Below are 11051 nucleotides of genomic sequence, written 5' to 3'. Positions count from 1 at the left end.
AGTGGATTACGTCCATTGGACCTTTGCGCCGGTCATGGCCCGAAATTTGGGTCGTGACATTAATAGCCTTGGCGGACTCAAATTGGGATAGCCCTTGGCCAAGGTATCCCTGATAACTGAGTATGAGAATAATTTTGGCACGAGCCATGGTTTTAAGAAATTCATAAGCTATACTGATTACTTGATTTAAATAAATTGATTTCATTGGTTGAAATAAGTTGAAAGATGATAAATTACAGTTTGATGAAATGTTTTAGTAGTCTCCTTTTACTCGCCTTTAGATTTTTTAAATGATATTTGTTTACTCACTGGGATTTTATAATCTCACTACCCTCCTTTCCACCCATTTTAGGCTCAGAATAGATTGTAGATAACTGATATTGATGAGGACTACAGTTGGACTTGCCACATTCAAAAAATATAGGTTCATTTCTTTAGATACTTTTAGTCATTTTTGGGCCCACGTGTCATTGTAATTTAAATTGCATACTCCAGTTTTCTATATTACAGTATGTATAAATTTTTTTTGTTTTTATGTGCAGAAAACTAATTTTTTTATGTTTCAAAAATATACATATAATATATATATTGTTTTATATTAAAATATATTATTTTAATTAATATTTTTAGTTTATTTTATTATTCAAAAAAAAAAGAAAAGAAAAAAAAGAGAGAGAAATGGAAAAACTAGTACAAAAGCATTGCGAGGTCTCGAAAGGCATTCGGGGGAAAAATGTCTGTTGAGGCTTCGCGGCGGTTGTCACAGGCTCGATGGGAGTTCCGGGTCATGACATTCTTTCTGCAAGAAAAAGAGTTACTTAGAATCATATTGTTGGTTTAGGCCAAATGCAAGGTGTAATGCTTGCAAACAGCTTGGTCATGTCGAAAAGGTTTGTAAGAACAGACCTAAAACCAAAGAAGAAGTTTCAAATGCTGTTGAGAAGATTGAAACCTCGAAAGATCAACTATTCATGGCTACCAAAGGCAAGCAAATTGATGATGAGTAGTGGCTTCTGGATAGTGGAAGTTCAAACCATGTGACATCAGATCCCACTTTATTTATAGATCTGGATACAAATTACAGGTCTAAGGTAAAAATAGGGAATGGTGTTTATCTTGATGCTGTGGGGAGAGGCACAGTTGGCATTTACACATATTCTAGCTTGAGGTACGTCCATGATGTTCTGTTAATACCAGGAATAGTACAAAACCTGCTTAGTGTAGGACAAATGTTGGAAAACAACTATGAACTGGTATTTAAAAATGGTGTTTGCACTATTTATGACTCATCTGGTGATCTGGTGATGAATGTTCAAATGAAAAATAGATGTTTTCATGTCAATCTAACTGAAGGTTGTATGCAAGTTAGTAGCACCAGTGTTGATACTTCATCTCTCTAGCATAGAAGATTAGGTCATTGTAATTATAAGTACATGACTCTGCTGCAATCTCAGAACCTAGTGGACAACTTACCAAAGTTCACCCAGTCAGCTTCAATGTGTGGTGTTTGCAAACTTGGCAAACAAAGTAGAAAACCTTTTCCAACTGATACCCCACAGAGAGCAAGAAACAAGCTCGAATTGGTGCATTTTGATGTTGCAGGGCCTATGTCTCATCAATCACTGTCTGATAACAAATATTTCATAATTTTTATTGATGATTATAGCAGATATACTTGAATTTATTTTTCTAAATCCAAGTCAGATGCCTTTGATAAATTTGTGTTGTTTAAAGCTAAAGTTGAGAAATAATCAGGCCATAAGTTAAAATGTCTCAGATCAGACAATGGTGGTGAATATACCTCCCAACAGTTTGAAGGATTTCTCATGACAGAGGGCATTAATCATCAACTAACAGTACTCTACTCTCCTCAGCAGAATGGAGTGAGTAAGAGGAAAAATAGATCCATACTGGATATGGCTAGATGCCTTCTATTTGGGAAAAGCCTTCCAAAGAAGTTCTGGGCAGAAGCATGTAATACTGCAGTGTATCTGTTGAACAGATTACCAACTAAGGCTGTGACAAGACTGACCTCATATGAAGCTTGGTACAATAAAAGACCCTCTGTTAGTTACCTCAGAATTTTTGGGAGTTTGTGTTACCATCAAATTCTAGAGAATTTTAGAGGAAAGCTTGATTGCAGGTCTGAACCTGCAGTATTTATAGGATACAGTGAGCAATCAAAAGGATACAAGTTATATCTTGTAAATTCTGACAAAGTTATTGTATCTAGGAATGTTATTTTTGATGAAAATGCTAAATGGAGTTGGGATTCATCTGAGTCAGAGACATTAAAAGCTCCATTCAGAATTGAGCTGTTTAAACCAAATGAAGATAAAATAGATTCTTCAGAGTTTACTGCTAATGCAGATGATGATGATGAGCATTATGCTATTAGAGGTACCCGCAGCCTTGTTGATGTTTATCATAGAAGTCTACTAGCCATATCTGAGCCAGATTCATACCAAGCTGCAGAAGAGTCAAAAGAGTGGAAAGCTACTATGCAAGAAGAGATTAATGCAATCAATCACAACAACACCTGGACAATTGTAGACAGACCTCAGAAGCAGCATGTAATAGAAGTTAAGTGGATTTTCAGAAGGAAGTTTAATTCTGATGGAACTTTGAACAAATGCAAGGCAAGACTCGTTACTAAGGGATATTCTCAACTTCCAGGCATTGACTTCATGCATACCTTTGCTCTAGTAGCTCGATATGAGACTATTCGACTGTTGCTGGCTATTTCAGCTGCATTGGGCTGGAAAGTATACCACTTTGATGTGAAATCGACTTTTCTGAACGGCACATTAAAGGAGGAGGTTTATGTTGAGCAACCAGAAGGATTTAAGGATGAATCTAATCCTGACAAAGTCTACAGGTTGCATAAAGCCCTTTATGGCCTCAAACAAGCTCATCGTGCTTGGAACTATAAAATTGATTCTTATTTGATGAGCCTTGGATTTGAAAAGAGCTTTAATGAAGCTACTTTATATGTGCTCAAACACAAAAATCAAGCTCAGGTGATTGTCTCTCTTTATGTTGATGATTTGATGATCACAGGCTGTAATACAACAGCAATTGACAGATTCAGATCCGAGATGGAGAAGAATTTTGAGATGTTTGACCTAGGCTTGATGAACTATTTCCTTGGAATGGAAATTTGTCAAACAGACAAAGGCATTTTTCTATCTCAAGGAAATTACATTCAAACCATTCTGAACAGGTTTCATTTGAGTAGCTACAATCCTGTCTCAACACCATTAGTCGTGAATCAAAAGCTGACAGTAGGGGATGGTTCAAAACTTGAAGATGCCACCAGTTATAGAAGTTTGATTAAAAGTTTGCTCTATATTTGCTCTACTAGACCTGAACTAATGTATTCCACTAGTTTACAGTCAAGATTCATGAAGGAACCTACCAATGTTCACCTTGCAGCTGCCAGACGTATACTTAAATACTTAAGAGGTAGCATACATCATGGCTTGTTCTTTAACAGGATGTGTGAAATCAAATTGGTTGGATATTCTGACAGTGACTGGGCAGGGAGTGTTGAAGATTCCAGAAGCACTTCAGGATATATTTTCTCATTAGGCAATGGAGTTTTTTCCTAGAATTCACATAAGCAGCCTGTTGTTGCACAATCATCAACAGAAGCTGAGTATATTGCTGCTAATGTAGTAATGAATCAAGCAGTCTGGTTAAGAAAAGTTCTGAAGGATTTAACCTTTGAGCAAATAACTCCCACTAGTATTCTGGTTGACAGTAAGTCTGCAATTGCTGTCACTAAAAATCTAGCGTTTCATGGGAAAACAAAGCATATAAAGGTGAAATTTCATGCAATCAGAGAAGCTGAAAAATGGTGGTGAGATTGTTCTTGAACATTGTCCCTCAGTAAATCAGCTTCTAGATATTTTCACGAAGACTCTGCCTATATCTAGATTTACAGACTTGAAGGCAAAGCTGAAAGTGATCAATGCAAACTTCAAGGAGGAGTGTTAGAGCTGAAACATGCATTGACTTTGTCATTTTGTCTATAATGGCTTTGCTTCGTTGTTCTGGTTGTTGAGTGTTTTGCACAGGTGTTTATGATGTGTCATCTTGCATGCTTATCCTTTGATGCAGCTTAACACTTGTTTCTTGTGTTAACAGCTGTTAAGCTTATATAATTTGTATAAATATTTTGCTTATAGTTGAATGAAAGGTGTGCAGAGCCTTCAGCTAATCCTTATCTGTTTTATCAGTTTCTTACTTCATACCAGAGCAGAATTTGTTATCGTTTTTGCTCTGTTATAATTCAACAAATTTGTCTTCTCCCATAGTTTCCTTACAGTCTAATGCAAACACACTCCTTTACTTGTTTGAAGAACTTTCATACCCAAAAAAAAGTCATCAATCCCAAGTCTGTCATCTCAAACTCCTTCATCATCTGACCTTTAAACTCTTGCAATACATCATCATTAGGTCCAGTAATTAACAGGTCATCAACATACACAACCACAATCAAGACAACAATTTTACCTTATAGCTTCACATATAGAGTTGATTCATTCACATTCTTCTGAAAGCCTTATCTTGTTAAATAAGTATCTACCTTTTCATACTTAGCCTTAGGTGCCTGCTTTAGACCATACAATGCCTTAACCAATTTACAAACCTTATTTTCTGACCTGGGTTCCTCATATCCTTCTAGTTGTTCAACAAATATGTCTTTTATCAAGTAACCATTTAGAAAAGCTGACTTTACATCTAAATGGTATATTTTCCATCCTTTTTTTTTTGGACAAAGCAGCTAGCATTTTGATGGTGTTATGTTTGGCCACAGGAGCAAAAGTCTTCTGATAGTCAACTCCATAGACCTGTGCATACCTTTAACCACTAATCTGGCTTCATACTAGTTTATTGAACCATCAAAATTTAGTTTAGTTCTAAATATCCACTGAACTCCTATTACATTGTTATCAGCAGGTATGTCTACCAACAACCATGTGTCATTCTTTTTTATCATGGATATTTCAGAATCCATGGCCCTTTTCCAGTTCTCATCAATCATTGCTTTTTCATAATTTGTAGGATTAGCAATAGCAAGATTGCATTTGTTATATATATCTTCCAAGGTCTTGGTCCTTTTCACAGCCTTACTTTCATCTCTAATGTCAAAAAAGTCATCACTTTCAGATTTCAGCTGATTATCATTAATAAAAAATACTATAGCTTAACCCTTAACAGCCTTCTTTTCCCAATTTCAGTAATGATGCTCATCAAAAGACACATCTTTACTAATAATTACTTTGTTTGATTCTAAGTCATATAGTCTATACCCTTTTAACTATTCACTGTATCCAATATACAGAGTAATCAGAGACTTTGAATCAAACTCAGTTCTTTTGACTTTTGGAATTCGAGCATAAAACACACAACCAAAGACTTTGTAATGAGAGATAAAAGGTTTATGTTCATACTAGATTTCAAATAGGGTTTTAAGTGTCAATGACTTTGTAAGAATTCTATTCTGGATGTAGTTTGCAGTGTTGACTGCCTCAACCTAGAATTTCTTAAGCAAATTGCTTTGAAATAATAAGAATTTAGACATAACACCAATTGTTCTGTTATTCCTTTCGACCTGGCCATTCTGTTGTGAGTTATAAGCAACTGTCAGCTGATGAAGTATCCTAACTGTTGCTAGAAACTTCTCAAATTCTCTAGCAGCATATTCAGATCCATTGTCAATCTTCAGTATCTTGATGCTTGAACTAGTAAAGTTCTTAACCTATGCCTTATACTTAGAAAATCTTCTTAATGCCTCTGATTTGTGCTTCAGAAAATAAATCTAGCAATAATGTGAAAAATCATCAATAAATAAGACATAATACCTATTACCACTCAATGAAGGAGTCTTCATAAGACAACTTAAATCCTTGTGAATTAACTCCAGCTTTTGTGTAGCCTTCCATTTGCTTTCCTTAGGAAAAGGTTTTTTGGTTTGTTTTCCAAATTGATAGGCCTTGCACAACTTCTCAAGCTTGACAATACCAAGCAGACCTCACACTAGCTCCTTTGAAGACTTTGTTGACAGTGAAGTGTAATTCGCATTTTCAACTCTTTTATGTCAGAGTTCTGAGGCATCATACTCTCTATAGAGAGCCTGTTGTTTAGTTTCCAATAGATTCATTAGATAACATTTGTTCTTCATATTTACTGTTAGTAACTCAACATTAGTAAAATCGAATATTGTGCACTACCTATTCTTAAACAGTATGGCATAATCATTATCATCCAATTGTCTCACACTAAGCAGATTCTAAATGCTTCATGCATATAACGCACTTCACGAATAAACTTAATACCAAAAACAATTTCAACTCCTACAATACCTACTCCAAGTATTTTCATATAAAGGCCATTTCCAATTTCCACATGGGCCCTAATACTTTTATCAAGATCAGTGAAAAGATCTACATTACTTGTTAAGTGGTTTAAGCAGCCATTGTTAGTAAGCTAGGTACTCTTGTCTTTCAAGCCATCATCAACTTTATCCATAAACAATGCCTCTTTTTACTCACCAGTTTCTTTAGTCACTATAGCTTTACCCTCAGCTTCCTGTTTCTTGGCTTTACACACCTTCTCCACATGTCCAAGTTGGTTGCAAGCTCGACACTTCACATTTGGCCTAAACCAACAGTACTTTGGGGTATGATTAGTCTTCTTACAATGAGTACAAGAAAGGAAATTTATCTTGATTCTTTCTTTGCTTCGCAGCACTTGATTTAGAACCGTTGCTATTGTTCTTATTCAAACCATCAGATTTAACCCTCAAGCCCTTAGTTTTAGCAACCAAGGCATTTTCTACAAGGTTCTCATGCTTAAAAGCCCGTCTTTGCTCAAAAGCGAGGAAGGTAGAAATTAACTCTTTCATTGTGATTTTTGTCAAATCCTTCAAATCCTTAAGTGAGGTAATCTTTAACTTAAACTTATTAGAAATGCTCACCAAGATTTTGTTGACAATTTTCTGATCAGTAACCTCTTGACTGAACATTCTGAGTTGATTAACAAGCTTCAGCAGCTTGTTAGTGTACTCTTGAGTGTTCTCCTCTTCCTTCATCTTCATGAGCTCGAATTGTCTAGACAAATTCATAATCTGCATAACCTTGGTTCAATCACTCCCTTAATACTCTTCTTTCAAACTATCTCATACTTGCTTAGGATCCTCAAAATGCATAATTTTCCTAAATATGGCTTTTGACACAACTAATTGCAAGCACATCAAGGCTTTGTACCTCTTAGCAACCTCCTCTAAATGTTATTTCATTTGAGCAAGAGTTGGATTTGTGTGCCTTTAAACTGGCAACTCACCAGTCTCCACAACCTCCCACAAGTCGAATGCCTTAAGATAGGACTGCAACTTCATTGCCCAAAAAGGGTAATTAGCACCAGTAAACACAAGGGGTGTAGCGGCATTGAAACCAACAGTAGCCATGATGTTTCTAGAAAACTTTGAACACGATACTAAAGGTTTATAGGTCCCTTAAGATGTGAAGCTTTGATACCATAAAAGGAATTCAAGAAACAATACAAGTTTCTGGAAAAACTACTAAAGTAGTATGAAGAAGAAAAAGGAAGATGCAGATATAATTTTTGGGAGAAAGTTGTTCTTCTTTTATTTTTCAGAGAATCATACTCTTCAACGATTACAAAATTATATATATACTCATTTTTAAGCACACTGCCGAAGACGTAGCCTAGGAAAAATAAAATCAATGAAAAAGGAATGTAAAGCACAGAAAACGAGACAATTTTTTCTGCGTACTAATGACTATAACAAAGGAAAGAAAGAGAAGGTTGTTGGCCTATACAAGAAAGAAACTAAAACGACATTCATATTGAGTGTTTAAAGAAAAACTTAAAATTGCTAAGTAAATGATAGTCTACTAAGTCGTTTAAGGATTAAGACACAAAATGACACAAGCAGCTCCAATTTCATGAACTTAAAACACGAAAGAAACTATGCAACATCGTTTTATATTGCATTGAATCCTTCTTCAACCTTTCAACCTTCAGTTGCTTCCCGCATTCATCTGAGATTGAATTTCCAGATTTAAGGTTACTCTTTCAACAATTTCTTTTGTAAAGATTGTACTATTCCCGAAGATGATCAAGTGGACAAGGCTTCTTGGCATCGAGTCTAACCCAGGGCTTCCCGTTCCCACTCTAATGCAACAAAATTACCAGACTAGGATGTTAACATAACTTAAGCTTATGTGATGGCTGAAATTAAATGCAGCGTCTTTATGACCTCGTAGAACATGGGCAAGGGCAATATATCAGTGAAGTTTTTGTACTGTTAAAAGGCTTGATACTTCATTCAGTAATTTTCAAAACATATATACATGGATGATTAACACTTAATAACACTTGTACACAGCCAAAAACCAAGTGTTAAGACTAAATACAGTTAACCATGCAAGGCAACACTTAAGTTAATGGAGAAGATTTGTTGTAAGTTGATTAACATGTAATTGAGTTGAGCAGAATGTGCAGGTGGCATTCTCATGCAAGAGTTCTTCTTAAGACAAGATGCAACAGTGGACAAGAACCTCTAACGTTGTCACCGCCAAGCCCATGTTGGTTCCATCAATGATCAATAGCTTCCACATTCCTAGCAAATACAAGCAGAAACGACGCCAATGAACCCCAAGTTGTAAATCCTTCTTTTCCTATGTATTTCCATCCAATTCTCAATTCTTTTCTATGTTGAAATAGCACGGCTTTCTCGGTTGAAAGTTGTGAATTGTGATATGCAGATAAGGATAACCCACAACAGCAAGGGCAGCCCAATAAGTTTAAAAGCCTAAAGCAAAATATTCAAATGAGGCTTTTTTTTATTAAAATTAAAAAAAATATTAAAATTTTATTCTTCTAACTTTTTAAGATGCAAAATTTTTAATTAAAATTTTATAATCAAGTTCTTATAATATTTCTTTTTCAATTGATAATATAGCCAATCCATTTAATCTTTCTTGAGACATTGTTGATCTTAAAAAAGATTTTATTAATTTTAGTTTTGAAAAACTTTTTTCTCCAGAAGCAACACTTACTGAAATTGTTAACATTATTCTAAAAGCAATATATGTATTTGGAAAAGAATCGAGTCTTCTTATATGATTAAGTATGTCAATTGGACTGTTTTCTTCCTTTATAATTTTTTTTAAAATTTTTAACTCTGAAAATAAATCTAAACCATCAATATCAGAATAGTTGTTATATTTTAAGGAACATTCAAGATTAAAGCAATATTCTTTCAAACTATTATCATCTAATGACTTCAACTTTTTACCACTAAATAAAAAACCAAAAATATTTTCATATATCTTAAATTGTTCAAATCTACTTTGAAGTGAAAAAATTGCTTGATCTACTATATACAAGAAGTAATCAATTCTAAATGATTCTTCAAGAGATCTAGTTATTTCATTATCAACATTCTCATCAAATTGTTTTTTCTACGAATAATACGTGTATCACGAAATTAAGGTTCTATGTTCATTTCAAATGCAATTTCTTTAGAAGAAATCATAGCAGATGCAAATCCATTTTCTCTATTTTTTTCAAAAAAAGAAAGAAGACCTTTTAATTGTTCTATAGCTACATCAATACACATATCTTTTGATTGCAAGTTTTTGCTAACAGAGTTAACAGCAAACAATATATCATACCAAATAGTCATGCCCAACAAAAACTCAAAATTTTCAAGCTCATATGTTGCTAAGCAATTAGCTTCACTTTTAGTTTTAGTATCTTCACTAACTTCTACTAATTTCAATAAAGCATCTCTTATTTGTGGAGCTTGGAATCTTATTGCTTTAACACTTTCAACAGACTTTTCCAACGTGTTTGTGACAATGATTTAAGAGTTAGACTAAGTATATTGTCTTGTAAAATTTTCCATCGTTTGGTAGAAGAAGAAAATAGTGAATATATTCGTTGTACCACTCCAAAAAATGATATAGCTTTAGTGCAAGAATTTGCCATGTCACAAAGTACTAAATTTAGATTGTGGTAACCGCATGGTGTATAAAAGGATCTAGGATTTAAGTCTAAAATTCTTTTTTGCACTCCTTGTTGCTTGCCCTTCATATTAGATCCATTATCATATCCTTATCCTCTTAAATTATTAATATCAATCCCAATATTTTTTATTTCATCCACAATGGCATCAAAAAGACCTTTCCAGTTGTATCATCTACTTTTAAGAATTCAAAAAAGTACTCCATAACTTTAATTGGACTTGATGAAATATTAACACATCGTAATACAAAAGACATTTGCTCTTGATAACTTACATCTGGAGTGCAATCAAGTATTATTGAAAAATATTTTGCTTCTATGAGGTTTTTAATAATTTTATTTCTAATTTCACTTGCTAACAAATTTATCAATTCATTTTATACTTTATGTCCAAGGTAATGAGTATGAATTTTATTGTCTGTAATGCGTCGAATATGTTCTTGCATCACTGGATCAAATTCTGCAATCATTTCAATTAGACTTAAAAATTTTCATTACTTTCTTGATAAATCTTTTCATTTTTCCCACGAAAAGCCAAATTATTTTTACCAAGAGTTTTTATTACAGCAAGAATTCTTGTTAATACTTTTTTTCAATATGCTTTATCTCTTTTTATTTGTTCTAGAACACTTTCATCAATTGTTTTATTTTTCAATAATCTCATTTCTAAATCAATCCAAGAACTCATATTAGTAATATGCTCATTACTCATTTCATGACTCTTAAACTTAGCACTAAGGTTTCTCCAATCTCTGGTGCCAACATTAGCTAATTTACTTGTACTAGAAGCCAAATTAAACAATTTACAACAAAAACAAAATACTCTATCTAAATCTTTCGAATAAACTAGCCATCTTCTTTCATGTGTCTCCCCATTTGCCAACTTTTGAATATAGTATGTAATAGAAAAATGTCTTGAAAACTCAGCTTTGGGAAAATCTAAATCATTAACTTTAATTGGACCTTTGTCTACTAATAAATCTCTTAAA

This window comes from Theobroma cacao, chromosome 3 (genome assembly GCF_000208745.1).
Source record: "Theobroma cacao cultivar B97-61/B2 chromosome 3, Criollo_cocoa_genome_V2, whole genome shotgun sequence".
NCBI classification, from domain to species: Eukaryota; Viridiplantae; Streptophyta; class Magnoliopsida; order Malvales; family Malvaceae; genus Theobroma; species Theobroma cacao.
The sequence above is the reverse complement of the archived record's forward strand: the minus strand, read 5'-3'. Positions refer to the sequence as shown.